We start from the raw sequence: 25,609 nt of genomic DNA, 5'->3' as shown, positions 1-25,609 counted from the left end.
CCTCCCTACCTTCCGCCCATCAACGCTCGCCTGAGTAAAACCCCCGCTCGCTTGCCTGCCTGCCTGCCTGCCTGCCTGCCTGCCTGCCTGCCTGCCTGCCTGCCAGGGAGCTGGACCTTTGCCAGAGCTGGATCTGGGGCACCTCCGCCCCCGCATGCAGCAGCAACAGCAGCCTCCCCCCCCCCCTTCACGTGCTCTCACATTGAGAGACTGGAGCGCGCGGCTGGGCGGGGGAGAGGAGTGGTACCCACGTGGAAGAAGCATCCCCTCTCCGCCTGGAAGCCAGAGTCCCGGGTGGGGCTAAGCCTCGCTCCTCCCAGGGGTGGAGTTTTTTATATGGGTCGGGGGGGGCAGGGGGCTTCCCTAGTTCTTCTTAAGGCAGCCTTTACGCTGGGTGTCTCCTTGCTTCCCCCTCCCAAAAAACCCTGGAGCCCATCATTTGGGGGAGAGAAAAGAAGAAAAGGAGGACCCCTGAGCTGGGAGACGCATTCACGTGTACCGGGAGGGTGTTGCACCATATTTCAGAGCAGATCTGCCCGGGTTTAAGAAGAGGCTGAACCGACACGAGAACTAGTTCAGCATCAGGTGAGTGAGGGGTGTGTGTGTGTGTGTGTGTACGCGCGCTTGCTTGTGTATTCTTCATAGACCTGGGGGCTGCATTTGGGGCTGGGTGCCCCAGGAGTACCGTCCTCACTCCCCTGACCCTGTAGCAGCGACAGCACCAGAACTTGTGTAATAGTCCCAAGCTGCATTTTCTGCTGGGCTTGCCAGCCTCTACCAGCCTCAGAGCTAATTCTCCAAAGCTGGGGCAGAGTGGAGGCATGACAACCACAGCGTCTCCCGTCAAAAGCTGCAGCAATCTGCCGCTCCGCCGCGTGCGCATCTGTCTGGGCAGTGGTCGGCGGCTGGCCTGCTGGGCTGGGGGCGGGTGGGAGACATGGGGGGCTACCTGCTCCCCAGCTAGCGCTGGCATTCCAAGGCTAGCCTGCAGACCAAGTTCCAAGAGGGGAAGGGTACTCTGCCTTCATTCCTCTATCCCTCCCTACCATTAAATGCTGGTCTTGGAATCGAAAGGAAAGGATGAGGGGGGCTGGGGGGGGCAGCCCTGTGCAGCTTTTTCTGAAAGAGGGCAGGTTGTGCATTGCCGCGCTGAAGGGGAGGACCTAAGCACACAAGCTCCAGTTGACAAACATTTTACAAATAAAGCAAAGTGTGCATGAAATGGGATGTTGATGTGGGCACCAGCAGAAGCAGCCTTGCTTCCACTGCCTCCCATTTTGCCCTTTAAGAGACTACCTGGGTGCCCTGCATTGGAAACAGTATTGTAGGCAATATCTCTACATTGAAAGAAGTAGGAAATGAAATGTTTTCTTTAACATTTCAGAGGATGTTGCAGATATAAATGGTGGAAGTTGCCTTCCTGCTCTGACACTGGCCAACAGGTGCTTGTGATAGTTGCCTGGCCATATCCTACTCAGCAGTTACTCCTCACCTGTTTTAAGTCTTATGTGTTCAGTTTATCCATATGTTTTATCTTATGCTGGTCTCTGACTGAAATAAACTTTGATACCGATACTGATACTCAGCAGTTACTATGTAGGCTTGAAAATAGCTGTTTGCCTGTGACAAGTAAAAATTGCCTCTGGCAAGAATGCTTTTCTAGGTTGGAAGAGTCTGTCTTCTCCCTCTCAATTTCATTTTCCTTTTTGCAGGCCTTAGACACGCTACAAATAACTCTCACTAGACAGGGACTTGTGAACAATTTTTTTTGCAGGCTTATATCTTCTGTGGACTTCATTTGCAGGGCTGCATTATCATAGCTGATGGGCTAGATGGGAACAGAGGGCAGGAAAAGACAATAAGTGGTGGCCATGACTTTCCTGAACAACAGGGCGGGGATTGTCTGGAAAAATGTAGAGAGTACCAGGCCATGCAGATAAAAGGTGGAGGGGGGTGTTCTCATTTCCTCTGCCTCCATTGCAATGAATAGGAACTCTGCTTTACAGCAGGTGGATAACTCACTCTTAAGATCTCATGTCTGTCTTCACAGTAAATGGCAACCACAGGAAAGGGCTGTCTCAAGACAAATAACACATTTTTAATACTTTCAGTGAGCGTGTTCTTACCCAATAGAAGCTTCTAGGATAAGGTGGGGTCACTGCAGAGTGTGGCCCATCCATACCTCAGCTTAGTGTGTCTTGCGACCCCCCCATGCTTCCTGTGGCTCCTTAGCCCACTTGGTGTTCTCCTCCATTTACTGCAGCCTCACATTTTCTTCTCCCTAGATCTGGAGATTCTGTAAAGGTAAAGGTAAAGGGACCCCTGACCATTATGTCCAGTTGTGACCGACTCTGGGGTTGCGGCGCTCATCTCGCTTTATTGGCTGAGGGAGCCGGCGTACAGCTTCCGGGTCATGTGGCCAGCAGGACTAAGCCGCTTCTGGCGAACCAGAGCAGCACAAGGAAACCCTGTTTACCTTCCCGCCGGAGCGGTACCTTTTTATCTACTTGCACTTTGACGTGCTTACGAACTGCTAGGTTGGCAGGAGCAGGGACCGAGCAACGGGAGCTCACCCCGTCATGGGGATTCGAACCGCCGACCTTCTGATCGGCAAGTCCTAGGCTTTGTGGTTTAACATCCGTTACATAGGGAATATCTGATTTAGGGAGGAGAAAATTTGGGGTGGTAGTTGGAGGAGAATGTCACCAGGATGAGGAGGAATTAAAGGGGGCACAAAGGTTCCCAATGGGCATTAAGCCAAGGTATGGATGGGCCGTAAGACTAAACTATGTGGGACAGAAGATGAGTAGTCCTTGGGCAGCTGATCCAGACTAGCACCCTCCAGATGTTTTGGACTACAACTCCCATCAGTTGGCTGGGATTAATGGGAACATATGGAAGGTGCCAGATTGGGGAAGGCTGCAGTAGGGCATGCTCTGAAGACTCCTGATACAGCCAGCCACTTGGTGAAGCTAACCACACTTGGGTCTGGGAGTGACTGCCCAGACCATATACTGAAAAACTGGTCCTAAAGGATCTTCTGGCTCCCAGTATGTTTCCAAGTACAATTCAAAGTGTTGGTGCTGATCTTTAAAGCCCTAAACAGCCTCGGCCCTGTATACCTGAAGGAGTGTCTCCACTCCCAGACAGTCAGACACTTAGGTCCTCCTCCAAGGGTCTTGTGCTGGTTTCCTCACTACGAGAAGTGAAGCTACAGGGAACCAGGCAGAGGGCCTTCTCAGTAGTGGCACCCACCCTGTGGAACGCCCTCCCTTCAGATGTCAAGGAAATAAACAACTATCTGACTTTTAGAAGACATCTGAAGGCAGTTCTGTTTAGGGAAGTTTTTAAGGATGTTTTTAGATATGTTGTAAGCCACCCAGAATGCCTGAAGCAATCCTAGGAGCCCCCTGGGCACTTCTACATGCCACCTTGAGCTCCATGGAAGAAAGGCAATATATAAATGTAGTCAATAAGTAAGTGCCTCCTAATGACTGGATGTCTTCTTCTTTGGCACAGGGCAAGCGAGCGCAGCATCTCATGAGGAGGGACAGCTGCTGCTGCTGCTGCTGCTGCTGCTGCCGCTGCCGCAGCCTTTTTTGCCACCTGCACTAGAGAGCTCTCCATCCTTCCATCTCTAAGGTAGAGTTGGGACGTGCCATGGACCAGCTGATGAATCTCCTCTACCTCAACTTCTCAGAGCAGCTGAGCCTGCTAGAGGAAAACGACATGTCCTGCAGTGACTCTGTGGGGAACGGCACTTTCCTGATCGTAGCTTACAGCGCAGTCATTGCAGTGGGGTTGATTGGCAACCTCTGCTTGGTGTGTGTCATCATCCAGCAGAAGGAGATGAGAAACGTCACCAACATCTTCATCGCCAACCTCTCCTGCTCTGATATCCTCATGTCACTTGTTTGCATGCCTGTCACGGTCATTTACACCTTGATGGACCGCTGGATCTTAGGAGAAGTGCTCTGCAAGGCCAGCCCCTTTGTCCAGTGCATCTCCGTCACTGTCTCCATCCTCTCCCTCGTATGGATTGCCCTGGAACGGCATCAGCTCATCATCAATCCGACTGGGCGGAAGCCAGGAGCTAACCATGCGTATCTGGCTGTGGCCATTACCTGGGTGGTGGCCTGCTTCATTTCCCTGCCCTTCCTCTCCTTCACCATCCTGACCAATGAGCCCTTTCAAAACTTAAGCCTTCCCTTTGACCCGTTTGCCAACCACGTGGCCTGCATTGAGCACTGGCCATCGGATCAGCATCGCCTAGCTTACACCACCTTCCTCTTGCTTTTCCAGTACTGCCTGCCCCTGCTCCTCATCATGGCCTGCTATTTCCGCATCTTCCTGCGCCTTCAGCGTCGCAAGGACATGGTGGAGCGCTCCAAAGATGGCTCCCGGGCCACTAGCCACAGGAAGGTCAACATTATGTTGGCTTGCATCGTCGTTGCTTTTGCCGCCTGTTGGTTTCCACTCACTGTGTTCAATGCCCTCTATGACTGGGACCATGAGAAGATTTCAGTGTGCTACCACAACTTCATCTTCTCCCTCTGCCACCTTATGGCCATGGCTTCCACTTGCATCAACCCCATCATGTATGGTTTCCTCAACAGCAATTTCCAAAAGGAAGTCAAGGCATTGCTGTATCGCTGCAGCTGCAGCAGTGAGAAGGACAAGTATGAAAGCTTCCCCCTTTCCACAGTCAGCACGGAGATCTCCAAGGCCTCGCTCCATAGCGGGGCTGGCACCAGTACCCACGCGTGACTGCCAAGATCCCATGCAGTGCCTTCCAACAGCAACCGGTCCATTTCTCAGCTGAGCCAAGCTGGAAGTATCTTCGCTGTCTGCATATTTCCAATTCTCTGGTTACTCCACCCCCCAACATATCTTATACCAAACTTGTATCAGGGATCATCTGCAATTATCTGGGGTATCCCATTTCAAACAAAGAATATGTACTGAGGTGGGGAGGGAATGACCCAGAGGATTGGGGAACAGTGTGTCTTGAGTTCAAATCCAAGCTTGCCCATCAGTTATTCTCTTTGACCCTTAACCCATTTTAACATTTGGAGCTTTGAAAACTTCCTTGAGAATATGGTTGTACTCCACTAAAACGGATGGAAACTGTGAGTCCTGGGACAATAACGAAGCAACTTACATTCTGCTTAGCCTCTCAAGAAGATCCAAGGGCCCCTAAATAAATCATCCAACTCTGTTAAGAGTTGCATTCATCAGCATTAGGCAACTTAGAAGCAGATCTTCCCAAATGGTCCTTCAAAGAGAAGATTGATCATGGCAAAGAAACATTTCCCGAAAGAAAGCTTCCCCAGCACTCCTGATTTTTTTGTGCTAGGCTGAACTTCAGGACAACATTGGGTGTGTCCTGGGTTGTATTCTCCATTCAGATAGACCAACTTGGGCTTGACAGGCCTGGTCATCGTCCTACATGAACTAAATGTGTTCCCTGGTACAAGGACCGAAGCTCAGTGGTAGAGCATCTGCTTTGCATGCAGAAGGTCCCAGGTTCAATCTCCAGGCAGGACTGGAAGGAGACTCCTGTCTCACATCATGGAGACCCACCACTGCCAGTCAATATAGGCAGCACAGAGCTGGATGAACCAATGGGCTGGTGTCCTGTGTTCCAGAAACGTCTGCAGTGCTCTGGGAATCCATGGTAGATGTGTCCCTTCAAAAGCATTTTTTGAAGGTAGGAACCTGGAAAAACGATGCCCTAAGTGAGTCTCCATCTCCATGCAAATGGAATTATCCTGGTTGAAGAAGAGCTTTGAAAAATAGAACTGGTAAGATCCAAAGTGGTTCAGCTGAAATCCTTAGTATGAAATGTCTGGGTAACACATCAAGATTTTGAGAGAGCCTCCCAGTCATCCCAACGGCCAAGGCAGAAAACTTTAAAGGCCTTCCTCTACCCCACCCTGGATGGTTTAGTCTGCATTTTCCCCACCTGAAGAAATGTTTTGCCCTACTCAGAAACTTGCTATCATGTCCTGTCAATATAATTGCATCAATTGAAACTTTGTTTGATCTTCTGTCTTTCTTTTGAATAATAATAAAGGCAAGCGTTTCCGTAATAGAAACTGAGAAAGATGAGATATTGTTCTGATTGGTTCTGCCCTTTTATTTCCATGAAAATTAGTCCATTTAATATAAAGGACTTATGAGTTTGGAATGTGTATTAAGACACGGAGCTTGAAGGGTTTTGGCTTTGAGAGCTCTGCCTTCATTTGCCAATTGGAACTACCGTATATGATCAGCAATTCTCATTTATTGCACATTTACTGGGGAGAAAGGGGTGAGAAATACTTCATTCCTAAAACTCTCTGGATGCAAAATGCACTGCATTAAAAGGATGAGTCAATGAATGCTGGCACTGCATAATCCAGCTGAGGACAGTGATGTGGAGCTTAGTGTCCCTTTTTGTTTCTAACACAGGAAGACTCTTCAGAACGGTATTATCACTTTAGCCTTAATATTTAAATCAGGAATGGACAGGAGCTGGCCTTCAGAGGGCACCTTTTCATCAGATGGCCTGAGCAAATGTCAGTCACATGAGGATGTGATCAGTTTCCCTCATCAGGATAAAGAAAAAGTTGCCATCTTGTAAGAAACAAAGAGTCCCCCGTGTTCCAGGGTACATCTCTCTCATGCATGTAATATGTAAATGTGCACAACTGAATGTTATGCTGTGCCGGAGTGCATATGCCTTCTACCAGCCTTCCCCCCAAGCTGGGACTCCCCAGGCGTCTGGGGCCACAGTTCCCATCAGTCCAGCCAGCAGGGAAGCCCTTGCAGATGAATGGCTGCAGCTCTATGGAGGACCCTGCACTCCCACAAGGGTGCTGGTTTTGGGTAGTGAAATGCATTTGCAACCCGAAAGCTCATTGTCTGGAGAGGAGAGCAGTCCTCAAGAACAGAGAAGTAGGCTATCCCCAATTTAAATAAATCCATGATTGAGGCAGAGGTGAACATCCAAAACAAAGCAAATGCAAATCCCAGTTGCATGTTCCAACCAAGGAATTAAAATGGCAAATGGCAGCTAGATGCATAATTATTTGTACAGCTAAATTCAGTTTTCTCCCTGCTGCTGGTGCACTTAATGGGGAGATCAGGCAACTGACTGTATGACTACCCATCCTTAATGCTATAAGTAACACAGATGGTCTATTCTGTCTTTATTGCTTATTAGGAGCTTAGATACCTCTCACTTGTTTCTTGAGAACAGTCCTCTTTTTTGGGGGGGGGGGGACTACCGTAGTTGCTGACCAAGGCTCCATAATGATTAATCTGAAAATAATGTAACTGAAATTCTTAGTAAGTTGAGCTTTGTAATATTTTTCAGGGGGTGGGAATCCATTCAGGATATCAGGACGCTGTCACAGGCAAGATTCCGTTCATTCAAATCAGAATGGCATCTGTGGTATTGCACTATTTATAGTCTGTAGCAGCCTTCCCTGACCTTTGGTCATCCAGGTGTTTTGGACTACAAGTCCCATAATTCCCAGGCAGCATGACCAATAGTCAGGATAGTGGCAGTTGCAGCCCCAAACATTTGGAGGCGCAACGTTTTTGGCAAGCAGGTCTAAAGCTTTAACTCATTCATCACCTGGGCCAAAACCAAATGGCACAAGTGTGTATGTATGTTTGTGTGTGTGGGTTTAAAAATGCCATTAGGTTTGAGTGAATGATTGTAACAACGAATTAAAAAGAAAATAGTAAAGATGGCATTTCCTTGTATTAGTGAGGAGTCACTTTTTAATCATCTTCTACATTGCCTCACATTTCTTTCAAAATCACCCAGAATTCCTGACCAGTGGGAGTGTTCTTGTTCTGGTTCATAAATTAGTTGTAATTGATCTTTCTGCCATGCTTTCCTTAATATTATGTTATCAATCAGTAAAAACCTGAAGTGTCTTGTGGCACCTCAAAAGCTAAAAAATATTATTATTATGGCATAAAGCTTCATGGACTACTACAGTCTAGAACATTTTTCCATTTTGGCTTGTGGCTTTAATGAAGACTGATTTGACATGGGACATTTCTGGGTTTTCACTCTGATCAGAAAATCCATAATGCAAAAGAAAGTGTACTGCTAGCAAATATGTTACTGTTGTAAAAATAAAAATAAAAATCTGGACCTCAGACTAAACCTTCAGAAGGTGACTAAGACATATCATAAACTTTTTCACAGGTAAAATTCCACCAGACTTCCTGGGGCTAACTTTTATGGAGATAGCTTTGGGCTGGGATATCAGCTATCTCACTCCCTACCCTGGTCCATTTCTAGTCCATTTATTAACTGAGTCTCATGCCCTGACAAAAATGCTGCGATGTTTGGGATGCACAGATCAAGCCAGAGGATTTTTTCATAACATTCATAGGAAAGACATACAAGGTCGTATCTAATGCTAGCCACTGAGTCAGTTTTTTGAGATTCATAATCGTGGTTAACTTAGGTATATTGATTTCAATGGGTCCACTCTGAGCAGAAGTTAGTTGGACACACTCTGATATTTACAAGCATAAAGCGAACATTCTAGAATATTTCTCTAAGCTAACTGTGTTCTTCCAACCTTTCAACATCAGCTGAATGTATCCTAATGCCTGATCTCTTAATATGGTGATGTCTGCTGACTCCTAGATCTAGGAACTTGCAGGCAAACAGTGCTTGTGTTTTCAACCAGTTTTGAAACATGTACTTTATTTAACTGCATAGCCATGGGTCTACTTTGTGAGAAGAAGAAAGTCTGTTTTCCTGCCACTTCCTTTACCTAATACATGAGCAATGTCCTTTAAATAAACTTGAGGCGGCACATGAAAAGCAAGGTGTGTGCCTATGTTCCTGGGTTAGCTGTGAGCAAGCTTGCTTACTGAGGACAGGAAAAAACTTTGCCCATGTTCAGACACGCTTTTCTCCAGTGAACCAGAACATGTGGAGGAAAAAAACCTGATGTAGGCTGGCCCTCCGCAACCTGGTGCAGACGTCTTGGACTTCAACTCCCATCTGCCCCTTTGCCAACACAGCAGGTGGAAGTTGCAGTTTGAAACATCTGGAGGGCACCAGCCTGGGGATGGAGGAGATCCGTGGTCTCCCTCTAAGCCTGGCAGGAACTGACAGGAACAGGGACTCACTAAAGCAGTGTAAAAGTTAAGGTTCTTTATTGAAACTCCTCCAGGTTTGATGCCAAGTTCAAAATCACTGGGGTGAGATAGAAACCGTCCCTAGCTGGCAGTGGAGGTCAGCCTTTTTCTGACCCAGAATTCCTCAGAAATATAGTGGCTAGACTACAATTTTATATCATTTCTAAACCATTTAACTGTCTTGGCTTCATCCTGAAGAATCTTGGAAACTATCGTTGCTGAAGATGTTTAGGTGAGAGTTTGGCTCTCTGGCCACAAGACGGTTGTTTTAGGGCAAGCCGGCCGGACAAGGGACATTTTTCTTTGCAACAGAAGGGCCAGAAAAGCATTACTAGCCTCTTTTTTATACAACAAGTGTTTTTCTCCTTGAAACTAACTTGGAGAGTATATTTATGTCACAGTCAGTTAAAAAGATATCCCCATGCAAACTGTCAGACCACAGTTTAATCATCAAGATCCTCCCTCCGCCCTCAAAGAATCCTGGGATCTGTAGTTTTGTGAGAGTGCTGGTAGCTACAGTTCCCAGCCTCCTATGAAGCAAAGTTCTGACTTCTGAAGCAGTTTGGCTCTGCAGTGTAGATGTGCCCTTTAACTGTGCAGAGGCTCATCTGGTCTGTGAAATAGACTTCTTCTTCTGTTTTGCTTGAACTATAATAACAGTAATCCAATAATATTCCAGGGAGGGGGTATGTGCCATAAATCTGGTTGTATTATATGGCTCCCCCCCAAAAAAAAACCTGCTAGGAAAGTGTTGTGACGTGGGGTTTGCTCTCTTGACATAATATGCTGGAGACAGTTCTCTAGTAACACTTCTTTATTAAAGCAAACAAGACTGAGACTTGAGGAGGGGAGAGCTACATTTATAGGGACAGGGAACAAGCTAGAAAGGATACATTTTGGAGGGAACAATATCAGGCAATCACAGTCCTGCCTTTTGGAGGAAACCAATAAGACAGAGGATCCAAATACAGCAGTTTAAATGAACCAATAGTAGTTGTACCCTCTGGAACCAAAAGGCAGTTACTTTACCCTAATGCAATACAGACAATAATAATACAGATATAAAATCCTTTGACTCAATACACAACAGAAAGAATAAAACATGCTGCAGTTACAAAATTCCAACTGTCTTTTCTTTGGCTTTGTTGTGTCTCTCCTTTGGTGTGTGGGCTTGGGAAGGGTTTGCCAAGGAGCACTCAAACTTATGGGACAGGTCGGAGGGTGGGGAGGATTGAGGGGCACATGCATACACTCATGACACCAACCCCCCCCCCCTTTGTGGAGGGGAGTTCTTCGCATTTGGCCTGCTGCCTCCCTCACCACCCCGGCCTCAAGTCATGTAGATGGGCCGGGGCCAGCGGTCAACGTGGGATGGCTCCTGTTATGTAGTGAAGTTTCACCCTGGGCCATCAGGGGGATACTGTATATAGTTTTCACTCAGGTCTGTAGATAGTTTTCACTCAGGTCCACGTCAGTTATCTTAGGCGGGAACCCTGGGCTGTTGTTGCTACAATGTTGACAGCCGGCTGCCTATAAAAGCAGGCCGGCTGAGCTGTTTGCAGTCAGTTCTATTCCAGCTTACGAAATAAAGAGCTACTTGGAGAAATCGCTGTGTCGTCGGCTATGTCAACCCACAACTTAACACTGGCGACGAGGATGGGATCGATGGACATCAGAGCACAGCCAGATGCAGCCAGCCTCTGAACTGAGCTGAATCACTGAGCTGAATCACAGAGCGAAATCATTGGACAGAACCAATTCAGAGCTGACTGTTCTGGCTAAGAGCACTGTGTTCCATCCATCGCCCTTCACGCCCATCGGAACCAGGGCTTCACTTGTGCCTCTACCGCCGTTTGCGCCAGCCTCTGAATCATGGGACTCCTACCTCGCTCGGTTCGACTGCTACCTCCAAGCCAACGAGCTGACAGCAGTATCAAAGGATCGTAAGCGGGGCCTATTCCTCAGCCTCTGTGGGCCTGAGGTGTTTGAGACGGCCCGAGCATTGGTTGCGCCTGAAGCAGTCCAGGCAACACCATGGGACACGATCCAAGAGAAGCTCCGCAACCACTACGCACCAAAGCCGTCCAAGATTGCTGCCCGCCATGCGTTCTACCACCGGAGCCAGGCAGAGGGGGAGTCAATCAACAACTACACCACCGCCCTGCGACAGGCTGCAATGCACTGTGAGTTCCGAGACTTAGACGATGCCCTGATGGATCGAATCGTCTGCGGGGTCCGGGACATCCATCTGCAACGGCGTCTCCTCGCCAAGCCAGACCTCACGCTGCAGAAAGCCATTGAGGAGGCTGTGGCCTCAGAAGCTGCTGAACGCTCCGCCCAGGAGATCCGTCTTGCTAGGGAGCCAGTTCCGGTGCATTATGAAGAGGCCAGCAGTGATGAGGCATCCTCCAGTGAAGACGATGACGTGCACCAGACAAAGCCGGAGTGCAGGAAGTTCCAACAGAAGTCCAAGGGCCAACCGGAATGTGCCGGCTGCGGAGGCAACCATTCCCGTGCCAAGTGTCGATTCAGAGACGCCATCTGTAGGAAGTGTTCCAGAAGGGGCCACATCGCTAAGGTCTGCCGATCGGCTCCGTCTGACACACCCCCTTCACCGACTCGCAAGTCCAAGTCTTCACTCCAGTCTGCCAAGGAAAGCTGTTTCACTCTCACCAACTGCCACTGCCCGTCTGGAACCACGATTGGCCAAACCGACTCGCCTACGCGACGCAAGCTGAACGTCACGGTGCTCATTGAAGGAGCTCCATGTGACATGGAGATCGACACCGGGTCTGCCCTGTCCATCGTGTCATGGAGCACCATCAAAAGACTGGTACCCAGAGTGTCCAAAAGGCAACTCGACTCTCACCGCGTACACCTGAGAGACTACCAGGGAAACGACATTCCCGTGGTAGGCGTTGGCCGGTTCCGGATCGCCTTCAAGGATTTTTCGGGCCTGCTCCGGTTGGTGGTGGTCGAAGGTCAGCGGCCAAGCCTCCTAGGGCTAGACTGGTTTGATGCCCTCGGCCTGGAAGTCACCGGCATCAACTGCATCTCTAACGCAGAGACTGAGGGTCTGGTCAAAGACTTTGCCGAGGTTTTTGGTGGCACCTTGGGGCAATATACAGGTACGCCCATCTCCTTTAGCCTTGATCCACAAGTCGCCCCCATCAAGCTAAAGCCACGCCGGGTTCCCTTTGCTCGCAAAGCTAAGGTGGACGAACAACTGGACAAACTGATCGCCCAAGGAGTTTTGGAGCCGGTTGACCACGCCAAGTGGGAAACCCCCATTGTCACGCCTGTCAAGCCAGATGGGTCGGTGAGAATCTGCGCTGATTACAAGTGCACGATCAACAAGGCACTTCAGCAGCACGCTTATCCGGTTCCTGTTGTCCAACACCTGCTGCATTCCCTGGGTGAGGGTAAGGTCTTCGCTAAGCTGGACCTTGCCCAAGCCTATCAACAACTGCCAGTCGATGATGCCACTGCTGAAGCCCAGACGATCGTCACCCACCGGGGGGCATTCCGTTGCCGCCGTTTGCAGTTCGGGGTGAGTGTGGCTCCTGGCATCTTCCAAACCCTTATGGAGCGTCTCCTGCAAGGGCTTCCGGGCGTGGTACCATATTTTGATGACATCTTGGTGTCTGCAGACTCACACCAGCAGCTGTTCGAGCACCTCCGTGCCGTGCTGACCAGGTTCCAAGAGGCCGGGCTCAAGGTAAAGAGGGAGAAGTGCCAGATTGCCGTTCCACAGGTAGAGTTCCTGGGCTATCTTATCGATGCCTCCGGCCTTCACCCACCACATCCAAGATCCACGCTATCCAGCAGGTCCCCACCCCAAAGAACAAGACGGAGTTGCAGGCGTTCCTGGGGCTGCTGAACTTTTATAACATGTTCCTGCCCCACAAAGCCACAGTGGCTGAGCCTCTTCACCGACTCCTTAGCACTAAGACGCCTTGGGCCTGGGGTCATCGGGAGACGGCGGCCTTCAACGCGGTCAAGGCTCTCCTTTCATCAGACAGTGTGCTGGTACAGTACAGTGAATCCAGGCCGCTGGTCCTTGCCTGCGACGCCTCACCTTTTGGCATCGGTGCTGTCCTTAGTCACCGTTTTCCAGACGGAAGAGAAGCACCGCTCGCCTACTTTTCCAGGACGCTATCTCCGACGGAACGGAATTACAGCCAGCTCGACAAGGAGGCACTGGCACTTGTGGCTGGAGTGAAGAGGTTCCATGAATACCTCTATGGCAGGACTTTTGACCTCATCACTGACCACAAGCCACTCCTGGGCCTCCTCACTGGTGATCGTCCAACTCCACCGGTCCTCTCGCCACGCATGCTGCGATGGACTGTTTTCCTGGCTGCCTACCACTACCGGCTCATCCATCGCCCGGGGAAATTGATGGGCCATGCCGACGCCCTCAGCTGTTGCCCTCTTCCAGCATTTGTGGAAGACCCGGCTCCAGCTTCATCGCTCCTTCTGATTGAGGATCTTCCGGCAGCGCCTGTATCGGCTGCCACTGTGGCCTCCGCATCTGCCCAGGATCGCACCATCAGCCGGGCGCTCAACTGGGTGTGGAGGGGGTGGCCACAAGGGCCTTTTGCATCAGAGTTCCAGCCCTTCGCAACCAGACAACATGAACTCTCAGCTCATCGCGGCTGTCTGCTGTGGGGAGACCGCGTCGTGATTCCCCAGGGACTCCGTCAGCGCGTCCTGAAGGCTCTGCACGTTGGCCACCCGGGAATTGTCAAAATGAAGGCGTTGGCTTGGTGTTACGTCTGGTGGCCTAATATGGACGATGCCATCACTGCCTGGGTGTCCGCCTGTCAAGCGTGCCAAGAGTCGAGGCTTGCACCACCGGCAGCTAAGGGACACACCTGGGAGACGCCAAAGACACCCTGGTCAAGGGTGCACATCGATCTGGCTGGCCCCTTTCACGGCCGGACCTTTATGGTAGTGGTGGAAGCCTATTCCAAATGGCTGGAGGTCGCCCTGATGCCCTCCACCACTACCGAAGCTGTCATCCGGGTGCTGCGAGGCCTGTTTGCAACACATGGGTGTCCTGATGTCCTTGTCTCTCACAATGGACCGCAGTTCACGTCAGGCACGTTTGAGCGGTATCTTTTGGGACTGGGCATCCGCCATGCCCTAACGGCACCCTTTCATCCATCCAGCAACGGGCAAGCGGAAAGAATGGTGCGCTCGGCAAAAGAGGCACTGGCGCTCCTGGACCGGGGAGACTGGCATGAGCGGGTCGCTGAATACTTGTTCGTGCAACACATCACCCCTCATGCGGCCACAAGGCGGAGTCCTGCTGAACTGCTTATGGGCCGCCGCCTCAGGTCACCGCTCGACTGGCTACACCCGGACTTTGCCGTGGCTGAACCCCCAGGCTGTGCCAACGCGCCACGGTCATTTGTCCCAGGAAACCAGGTCTTTGCCTGGAACTATGTGGGGGACATTCCTTGGGTGCCAGCCACAGTAGTGGGAGTCCCTGGACCTCACTCGTACCAGGTGGCACTCGAAGACGGACGCTTGTGGCGACGGCACATAGACCAGCTTAGGCGCAGGGTTGGGGACTTGGACACTACCAAGGTGCCCCCAACTGCACTTGCAGCTCCAGAAGAGACACGTACAGATGGCGAGGCCCCACCTACACCTCCCTCGCAAACTGCCAGCGTGGAGCCGAACCGAGCCGCTTCAGAGGGTCTGCCAGACTTACCACAGACTCAGACCACTCCACTCGCGGAGGCTCCACCCACAGCAGCGGATCCAGGGGAGTTGGTTCCAACGCCACCTAGGGTCTCACCACAGCCTCAGCAAGAACTGTGTGGCCCTCCGGACTTGGCTACCAGTCCCCGGCGGTCTGGCAGAGTTCCCAAGCGCCCAACGTATTTAAAGGACTATGTTGTTGGACATGTGTCACTGTTGGTCTAAGTATGGGAAATGTAACCGATATGCTTTTGTGCCTAATTGAACCATTATGTGCTGTATATAAGGAAACCATTACAATTGTAACTAACGCCTTATCTATGTGGGGAGGGGTGTTATGTAGTGAAGTTTCACCCTGGGCCAGCAGGGGGATACTGTATATCAGTGTTTCCCAACTAGTGTGCCGCGAGACTTTGCCTGGTGTGCCGTGGGAGGGAGGCGGGCTCCATGTGCTTAGAGCAACAGGCTGCCGCCCCAAGCCTCGCGCGCCCGACGGGAGCTCCTGCCGGGTGCGCAAGGCTTGCAGACACTCGCCCGAAGCACGGGGCACCCTCCGGAGGGCTCCGCGTGCTTCGGGCAACAGGCTGCCGCCCCAAGCCTCGCGCGCCCAGCGGGAGCTCCTGCCGGGCGCGCAGGGTTGCAGACACTCGCCCGAAGCACAGGGAGCCCTCTGTAGGGCTCCCTGTGCTTCGGGCAACAGGCTGCCGCCCCAAGCCTTGCGCGCCGGGCAGGAGCTCCTGCCCGGCGCGCAAGGCTTGCAGACACTCGCCCGAAGCACGGGGAGCCCTCCGTAGGGCTCCCTGTGCTTCGGGCAACAGGCTGCCGCCCCAAGCCTTGCGCGCCTGGCAGGAGCTCCTGCCGGGCGCGCAGGGTTGCAGACACTCGCCCGAAGCACGGGGAGCCCTCCGTAGGGCTCCCTGTGCTTCGGGCAACAGGCTGCCGCCCCAAGCCTTGCGCGCCTGGCAGGAGCTCCTGCCGGGCGCGCAGGGTTGCAGACACTCGCCCGAAGCACGGGGAGCCCTCCGTAGGGCTCCCTGTGCTTCGGGCAACAGGCTGCTGCCCCAAGCGGCATATAGTCAATATAGGCACAGAGTTAATTTTTTAAACATTTTCTAATGGTGGTGTGCCTCGAGATTTTTTTCATGAAACAAGTGTGCCTTTGCCCAAAAAAGGTTGGGAAACACTGCTGTATATAGTTTTCACTCAGGTCTGTAGATAGTTTTCACTCAGGTCCACGTCAGTTATCTTAGGCGGAAACTCTGGGCTGTTGTTGCTACAATGTTGACAGCCGGCTGCCTATAAAAGCAGGCCGGCTGAGCTGTTTGCAGTCAGTTCTATTCCAGCTTACAAAATAAAGAGCTACTTGGAGAAATCGCTGTGTCGTCGGCTATGTCAACCCACAACTTAACAGCTCCCACAGGGGGCTTGAGCCACAGCTGTAGCCTCTCTCCCAAGCTGGTGTCAGAAGAGACTCCAGCACCAAAGAGGAGGGAAGGTCAGGTCAGGGTGGCGGAGGAGTCCAAGTGGTGGCAGACCCACACCATGCTGGACTGGCAGTGGCAGTGGTGGCTGAAGAGATGCACCAATGGGGGGTGAGGAAGGAGAGGGTGAGGGAGGCAAAGGAGGTTGCTCCTTCCCCCTTCTTTCTATTGCCGCTTGTCAGCCGCACCTACAGTAATGCAGCCGCCATTTTGGGCCAGCTGCCACCCTCTCATGCCCACTGGTGTCAAGGAGGAAAGGGCTTCTCTTGGGGTTGGGGAGGATAATACAGCAGTTGCAAGGACAGTGACAGAGAGTGAGGAGAAGAGAGGTGGTGGGCAACATCAACTGTTATAGGAATTCTAAGGTCTTATATATATAATATAAACGTTCATAAAAATGTACGTGGCAAACACATACATAAGTATATAAGCCATGTGTCTGAAATAGTACAGGAGAACAATCCTGAAGCCATTTTGACTCTTCCAGCAACCTCAAATGTCTTCCCCATTGCTCACAAATCCTGTCTTAAGGGTGAGCCTGTGACCTGGCTTGGATAGTGTTCTCGAAGCTACCAGCATGAGTTTGACTAAACTGCGGGAGGCAGTGGAAGACAGGAGTGCCTGGCGTGCTCTGGTCCAGGGGGTCACAAAGAGTCGAACACAACTGAACAACTAAACAACAACAAAGAATGACCAGGCTGCCAAGATCTAGCAATGATTGACCATTGACAGGTTTTCTGCTGCAGACCACCCCCTGTGATTTATTTCTGCTGAGGACCCCCTCTTTCTGTGACGTATATATGATGTTTTGGGTGGTGGTCTTGAGCTACACGGGAGGCAGTTTCAAAAGTCTATATAAGAGCTTGCACACCATTGTTCTAGGTTCTTCTCCCTCCCTGCGTGGGGGGAGTGGGGGGATTCTGTTGCAACAGTTCAATAAAGATCAGACTTATTAGCTGCTTTGCTTCTCAATATTCTCTGGTTGGCCTCTGTTATTTTCTCCTACTAATAGAGAACTTGCATAAGGACTCTATATGGGCTCTTGGATACCCCATAAGGGATATAGGAACAGTTTTTTCTTATAACACCAACCAATGAACTGGACCCACCCTCTGCCCTGCCTGCACAAACTCTCGCTCTCCCCCAGCCACCCTCTGCCCATGCAGTTTTGAGGAGGAGGAGTTTAAATACGGGGGGGGGGCAGGCAGGCATCCCATTTGAAATCCAAATGGGACTGGGGACTCTTTTATTAATAATGAAAGGGTGCCGTTAGGGCATGGCGGATGCCCAGTCCCAAAAGATACCGCTCAAACGTGCCTGACGTGAACTGTGGTCCGTTGTCAGAGACAAGGACATCAGGACACCCATGCGTTGCAAACAGGCCTCGCAGCACCCGGATGACAGCTTCGGTAGTGGTGGAGGGCATCAGGGCGACCTCCAGCCATTTGGAATAGGTGTCCACCACTACCATAAAGGTCCAGCCGTGAAAGGGGCCAGCCAGATTGATGTGCACCCTCGACCAGAACTCACAGTGCATTGCAGCCTGTCGCAGGGCGGTGGTGTAGTTGTTGATTGACTCCCCCTCTGCCTGGTTCCGGTGGTAGAACGCATGGCGGGCAGCAATCTTGGACGGCTTTGGTGCGTAGTGGTTGCGGAGCTTCTCTTGGATCGTGTCCCATGGTGTTGCCTGGACTGCTTCAGGCGCAACCAATGCTCGGGCCGTCTCAAACACCTCAGGCCCACAGAGGCTGAGGAATAGGCCCCGCTTACGATCCTTTGATACTGCTGTCAGCTCGTTGGCTTGGAGGTAGCAGTCGAACCGAGCGAGGTAGGAGTCCCATGATTCAGAGGCTGGCGCAAACGGCGGTAGAGGCACAAGTGAAGCCATGATTCCGATGCCGGCGTGAAGGGCGATGGATGGAACACAGTGCTCTTAGCCAGAACAGTCAGCTCTGAATTGGTTCTGTCCTGCTGGCCCAGGGTGAAACTTCACTACATAACACCATCCATCCTCCAACCGCCTCCAGACACTCACACAGGACCTTCACTGCCCTCACTGGTTCTGATTTAAAAAAGAGGTAGAGTTGGGTATCATCTGCATACTGATGAACACCCAGCCCAAACCTCCTGATGATCTCTCCCAGCGGCTGCATGTAGATGTTGAAAAGCATGGGGGAGAGGACAGAACCCTGAGGCACCCCACAAGTGAGAGCCCAGGGGTCTGAACACTCATCCCCCCCACCACCACTTTCTGAACACGGCCCAGGAGGAAGGAGCGGAACCACTGTAGGACAGTGCCCCCAGCTCCCAGCCCCTCAAGACGGTCCAGAAGGATGTTATGGTCGATGGTATCAAACGCCACTGAGAGATCCAGCAGAACTAGGAAACAGCTCTCACCTTTGTCCCTAGCCCGCCGGAGATCATCAACCAGTGCGACCAAGGCAGTTTCAGTCCCATGATGAGGCCAAGATGGTGGGACAGTGTTCTCGAAGCTACAAACCTGAGTTTGACCAAACTGAGGGAGGCAGTGGAAGACAGGAGGGCCTGGCGTGCTCTGGTCCAGGGGGTCATGAAGAGGCGGACACGACTGAACGACTAAAGAACAAACTGAGGTGAATTAATTTCAATGGGTCTACTCTGAGTAGACGTCAGTTGGCTACAACTGCATATCCTCCAAGTGCCTCTGTTTTCCAGGGACACTCCTGGGATTACAAAAACCACCCCAGCTTCTGATTTGATCCAGGAATGTCCCTCTTTCCCCCACCAGTGCTGCCTGCCACCACTGAGCTCGGGGAGGAGGAGGAGCCGGTGCTTGTCCTGAGCGATGGCAGTGGTGGCTGCTGCTGCTGCTGCTGCTGCTACAAGGGCCTCTCCATGCTGCTGCTGGCTTCTTCCCTCAGGCAGCTCGTAGGGGCTGCTGGAGAGCAGACAAGAAGGAGGAGACATCTACTGCTCCCTCAAAGGCCCTTTCTCCCCTCCTGCCCCTCCATTATTTATTTAATTGTTTAATTTCATTTATTTATATACCACTTAATACTGAAGATACTCCAGGTGGTTCACAAAACAACAAATAAAACATGTACATATACAAACAATTAAATGGAAAGGCTATAATACAATATTACAGTCTTCAAACAACTTACGGTCTTCAGACAAAAACACCTTGGAGATCCAGGGCCACAGAGAAGTTAGGCTGGCCTCAACCAGAATCAGGGCTTTTTCGGCTGTGGCCCCGAACTGGTGGAACGCTCTGTCACAAGAGACTAGGGCCCTGTGGGACTTGACATCTTTCATTACTAATGAGAATATTAAAGAAAAAATGATTAAAGAACTGGCGAAATGGCTAGAATGGAAAGAAGAGGAAATTGCATGAACGATAGATAATGCCTTTAGAATAAAAACAAGGTCTAAACAAGCAAAACTGAAAAAGGTTATAGGAGACTGCTTAGTGATATTTAATTCGATAGAAATGAGAAACATAATTTTAAGAGAAAGTTATCAAAGGAAGTTAATAATTGAAGGCAGACCAATAATTATTTTTAAAGAAATACCAACCAGGCTTCTACGCAAAAGAGAAGCTTACAAACAGTTAGTAAATGCTTTGAAAAAGAATGGCATACAACATAGATGGGAATTCCCAGAAGGGATTTCCTTTTTCTACGAAGACAAAAGATTTAAGATTACGGAAAGCCAGGAAGTGGGTAAATTTCTGCGTAGATACGAAAAAGAGCTCGGGAAAGTGGAGGAGAGATATAGAGGGAGAAATGGAGAGCCAGAGGAAAAAGGAAATACAAGAGAAAGGGGAAGAAAACATGAGGAGGGAGGAGGGGGGAGGGGAGGAGGGGGAGGAGGGAGAGGACAAGACAGGAGAGGAAGAGGCGGAGGAAGAGGAAGAAGAGGAATCAGAGAGCAAAACTACTCGAATCTAAAGTGATAATTTTTTTGGCTTGAAGGAAAATAAACGTAACAATGAACTTGAAAGTTCTATCATGGAACGTGAATGGTATGAATGAAAAAACTAAAAGGAATAAAATTGTAAATATCCTGAAAAAGAAAAAACTTTATTTAATCTGCATACAAGAGACACACGTGACTAAGAGACATAAACATATCTTGCTGAATAAAAAACTGGGAATAGAATTTATAAACTCCATGGCGGAAAAGAAAAGAGGAGTAGCAACATATGTAAGTGAAAAATGGGAACCTAAATTGATTTATAAGGATGAGGAAGGAAGGATATTGGGTGTACAAATTAATTTCCAGGGGGAAAAACTCAATGTGGTAAACATATATGCTCCAAATTCAAATAAATTGGAATTCTTTATAAAGTTGGAGCAAGTTCTATTAGAGCTAGAAAACAACAGGACGATATTACTGGGAGACTTTAATGCAGTGCCAGCACCAGAAGTTGATAGGCAAACAGAAAAGAAAAAGTGCAACCAAGGGAAATTACCAAGATCATTTAAAGATTTGGAAGAAAATTTAGATTTGACAGACATCTGGAGACATAAACATCCAAGAGAGAAACAATTTACTTTTTTCTCGGAAGTACACAAAAGCTGGGGTAGAATCGACCAAATCTGGATCTCAAGAGAACTTACTTTAAGAACTATAAAATGTGAAATCCAACCGAGAACCCTCTCAGACCATAATTCAATAACGTTAGAGATTAAAGGGGTAACACAGGGGGGGTTCAGATGGAGATTGAATGAATATCTGTTAGACAATGGAGAAATTATTGAAAAGGCCAAAGTAACTCTAAAAGATTATTTTGATCTGAATCTGAATACAGAAACAAGCATAGAGACGGTCTGGGATGCCAGTAAGGCAGTTTTAAGAGGGTTCTTCATTCAACAAAACAATTATAAGAGGAAAATAAGAGAACATAAGAAAGAAGAAATCCTCAACCAGTTAAGAATCTGCGAGAAAAAGCTAATAGAAAATTCGAGAGATGAACAAAATCTACAAATGATAAAAATATTACAAACACAATATTCAATGTTGACAAATCAAGAAGTTGAATGGAAAATCAAACTAATGAAACAAAAATATTTCGAATCAGCAAACAAAATGGGTAAATTACTGGCTTGGCAATTGAGAAGAAGGCAAAAACAAAATGTGATAAATAAGATAAAAATAGAGGGAGAATTGATAGAAGATCCAAAAAGAATAAAAGAAAATTTCCTCAAATTTTATGAGAAATTGTATAAAAAAGAAGATGAAGATTTAGTTCAAATTGAAAAATACTTAGAAGACTGTAGTGGGAAGACCATAACAGAAGAAGAAAAAATTCAATTAAATAAACCTATAAGAATAGAAGAGATCCAGAATGCGATAAGAAAAATGAAACTAGGGAAGGCCCCGGGACCGGACGGTCTGTCTGCCAAATACTATAAAGTTTTGGAGAGTCAACTAGCACCAGTGCTTTGTGATACCATGAATAACATCTTAAGAGGAGGAAAAGTACCTGAATCTTGGAGAGAGGCTCATATTACGCTAATTCCCAAACCGGACACAGATAAATTAAATATTAAGAATTATAGGCCGATATCATTGTTAAATAATGACTATAAAATTTATGCAGAGGTTATGGCGAATAGATTGAAAAAATGTTTAGCAAATTTAATCCATAAAGATCAAGCAGGATTCCTCCCAAACAGATTTTTGAAAGATAATGTAAGACATGTTATAAATATAATTGAATATCTAGAAGTTAAAAATGAAGTACCTGCGGCCCTGATATTCATAGACGCAGAGAAGGCGTTCGATAATGTTTCTTGGGCGTTCCTACTAAAAAGCATGGGAAAGGCGGGGATAGAGGGCGAATTCTTGAAAGGTATAGAGGCAATATATAAGAACCAATCTGCTAAATTGATTATAAACAACAACTTTACAAATACATTTAGAATTGAAAAAGGGACAAGACAAGGATGCCCTCTATCCCCACTTTTGTTTATCATGGCATTAGAGGTAATAGCGAATAAAATAAGAACAACACCAGAGATACAAGGGATTAAGGTAAGAATAAAGGAATACAAATTAAAAGCTTATGCGGATGATTTGATGTTGTCTCTGGAAGAGCCGCAAAAAAGTCTCAGCAAAACGCTGGAAATATTAGAAGAATACGGTAAACTATCGGGCTTCAAATTGAATAGATTAAAGACAAAAATGCTGATCAAAAATCTGGGAAAGGACGAAAGAGAAAAATTAGAAGGACAACATGGAATCAAGGTCACAAAAAAAATAAAATATTTGGGAATTTGGATTACACCAAAAAATATAAACCTAATTCAAGACAATTATTTAACAACGTGGAAAGAAATTAAAAAAGATTTGGACGTCTGGAATAGAGTTAAACTTTCGTGGATAGGAAGAATGGAGGCAATAAAAATGAATGTACTCCCAAGAATGTTGTTCCTGTTTCAAAACATACCAGTTCTTAAAGGCTCCAAAATATTTAAAGATTGGCAGAAAACACTTTCGAAATTTATATGGCAAGGGAGAAGGCCAAGAATTAGATTTAAACTACTTACGGATCGAAAAGAAAGAGGGGGTTTTTCAGTCCCGAATTTAAAATTATATTTTGAAGGCGCCTGCCTTTGTTGGGTCAAAGATTGGATAACTTTGGAAAACACCGACTTATTAGATTTAGAAGGATTCAACAATAGGTACGGCTGGCACACCTACCTATGGCCAAATAAAGAAAAAGTACACAAAGGGTTTTCAAGCCATATTATTAGAGGACCACTATATGATGTTTGGGAGAAAAACAAAAAAATGTTAGAATGGAAAACACTGTGGTGGTTGTCCCCAACAGATATTTTAATAATCAAAAAAGTAAACATGGAAGGACAAAGACTGACTTATGAAGACCTACTGATAAGATCCGAAGGCGGCTGGACATTAAGATCATATGAAGAACTGAAAGGAAAATTAACAGGCTGGCTACAATATCATCAAATAAATGCAAGACGGACGGAAGATAAAAAAGTAGGAATAAATGAAAACAAATCCAAATTTCAAAAAGAAATAATAGAGAGCAAAACCAAGCTGTTATCCAAAATGTATGATATATTATTGGAGTGGGACACCAAAGACGAGGAAATTAAGGAGGTTATGATAAAATGGGCAATGGACCTGGAGTATAATATAGAATATGAAAAATGGTCAAAATTATGAAATAACGGAATAAAATTTACGGCGAGCGTTACAATAAGAGAAAATTTAGAAAAGATGATATATAGGTGGTATATAACACCAGCAAAATTAAATAAGATGTATAAAACAGGAAATAAGGCCTGCTGGAAGTGTAAAACAAAAGAGGGCAATTTCTTTCACATGTGGTGGACGTGTGAGGAGGTGAAGAAATTTTGGGACTCAATTTATAATGAGTTAAAAAAAAATTTAAATACACCTTCGCTAAAAGACCAGAAGCTTTCTTACTAGGTATTATTGGAGATGAAATAAGAAAAGAAGATAAAACCTTATTCCAATATTCGAAAGCAGCGGCCAGAATACTAATTGCCCAAAATTGGAAAAGTACAAATATACCAACGGTGAGGGAGTGGCAAGCTAAATTATTTGAATTTGTTGAATTAGCTAAAATGACACAAAAAATTAGAAACCAAAAAAATACAAAGTTTATTGATGACTGGAATAAATTTATGACATATACAGAAAGAAATCATAAAAACTTAACAACTATAGCAGGTCTGTTATAAAACTTACGATGTTTAACCCAGTAACAATACCAGCTGCAGAAAATGGAGTTTTTAATCAAGAAACCCGAATCCAGCAGGGAAGGAAGTCAACTTGTATGTCGGAAATGGTTTTTGTTATGTATATCCGTTTTTTATGTTGTGTTTTTCCCCTGTTTTTGTGCCTTGTTGATCTTATTTATTTTTTTTGGTTTTTTTGGTTTTTTGTTTTTGGATTTGTTTAATGTCTTTTGTTAGTTGTAATGGAAATTCAATAAAAAAGATTTTTATTTTTTTAAAAGACATCTTTCCGCAGGGCCTGCAAGACAGAGCTGTTCCACCAGGCCTTTGGCCAGGGCACAGTCTGACCCCCTCCTTTGACAATCCTCACAGAACCCTAGCCCAATTGATTGCCATTAATCTGATTTGAATTCATTTTATAATGAAATGATTTTAGAATGTGTATCATTTTATTGTTAGCCGCTCTGAGCCCAGCTTCAGCTGGGGAGGGGGGGGATATAAATAACATTTTATTATTTTATTATTATTTATTATTAAGCAAGAGTGCAGAAAAACAATTAAAAAACCTACAAAGAAACACAGCAGCCAATTATGAAACCTTTTAGCAAGCAACTTCAAGCCCTTGCCCCCGCCTCTTTATCTTTAAACTGCACTTGGAACAGACACCCCTTCAAAGAGAGGGCATGGAAGAGGGGAGCACAGGACCGTCTGTTGAGATCACCCCTGATCTCCAGCGACAGAAGCAGAGACCAGGAGAAGGTGAGTTGCCTCTCTGCCCAAGACTGGACTACTTCTGAATTATTCCAAGCCAATCTGAAGCAGTGGGTTCCAACGGTTGCCAGACCTTTGATGCTATCAGCCCATCAAGCAAGATTCCAGTTGGCCGGTGTTGTGTATTGAGTCAAAGGATTTTATATCTGTATTATTATTGTCTGTATTGCATTAGGGTAAAGTAACTGCCTTTTGGTTCCAGAGGGTACAGCTACTATTGGTTCATTTAAGCTGCTGTATTTGGATCCTCTGTCTTATTGGTTGCCTCCAAAAGGCAGGACTGTGATTGCCTGAGATTGTTCCCTCCAAAATGTATCCTTTCTAGCTTGTTCCCTGTCCCTATAAATGTAGCTCTCTCCTCCTCAAGTCTCAGTCTTGTTTGCTTTAATAAAGAAGTGTTACTAGAGAACTGTCTCCAGCATATTATGTCAAGAGAGCTGAAATCACAAACCCCATGTCACAACAGCCGGCACGTTCAGTATTATTATTGTCACCTTCAAGGAGGGTGCCAGAAATTGAACTTGTGATTAAAGGCCTATTAGTTCAGTAAGTATCATCACAAAATTGTATGCTAGCCAAGTTCAGTATTGGGGCAGTGCTAATAAGGTCATTTCCAAGGATCAAGTGAGTTTTAGAGCAGGTTATTCTGTATAGCCTATGGAACAGCCTTCCTATTGCTATACTTCAGGGGAATTCCATGGCTGGGAGCCAGGCCTCTTCTCCCTCAGCCATTGGGGGCAGCAGCCATTCTGTCCAAAAGACTAGCAA

The 25,609-nt window shown here is 47.6% G+C and overlaps 1 pseudogene across 1 annotated transcript; it reads left to right on the top strand.

Moving 5' to 3' along the window:
- Positions 1–248: 248 nt before the first annotated feature.
- On the top strand, positions 249–17,324 carry LOC310851157 (neuropeptide Y receptor type 1 pseudogene; annotated as a pseudogene). The gene is made up of 5 exons (XR_014568717.1): positions 249–585; positions 3,520–9,907; positions 10,250–10,533; positions 16,283–16,397; positions 16,435–17,324. The product of XR_014568717.1 is annotated as a neuropeptide Y receptor type 1 pseudogene (transcript).
- The last annotated feature ends 8,285 nt before the right edge of the window (positions 17,325–25,609 follow it).

Source organism: Podarcis gaigeae (assembly GCF_964106915.1).
Source record: "Podarcis gaigeae genome assembly, chromosome: 8".
In the NCBI taxonomy this organism is placed as follows: domain Eukaryota; kingdom Metazoa; phylum Chordata; class Lepidosauria; order Squamata; family Lacertidae; genus Podarcis; species Podarcis gaigeae.
Note: the sequence above shows the minus strand (reverse complement) of the source record. Positions and strands in the feature narration are given on the sequence as shown.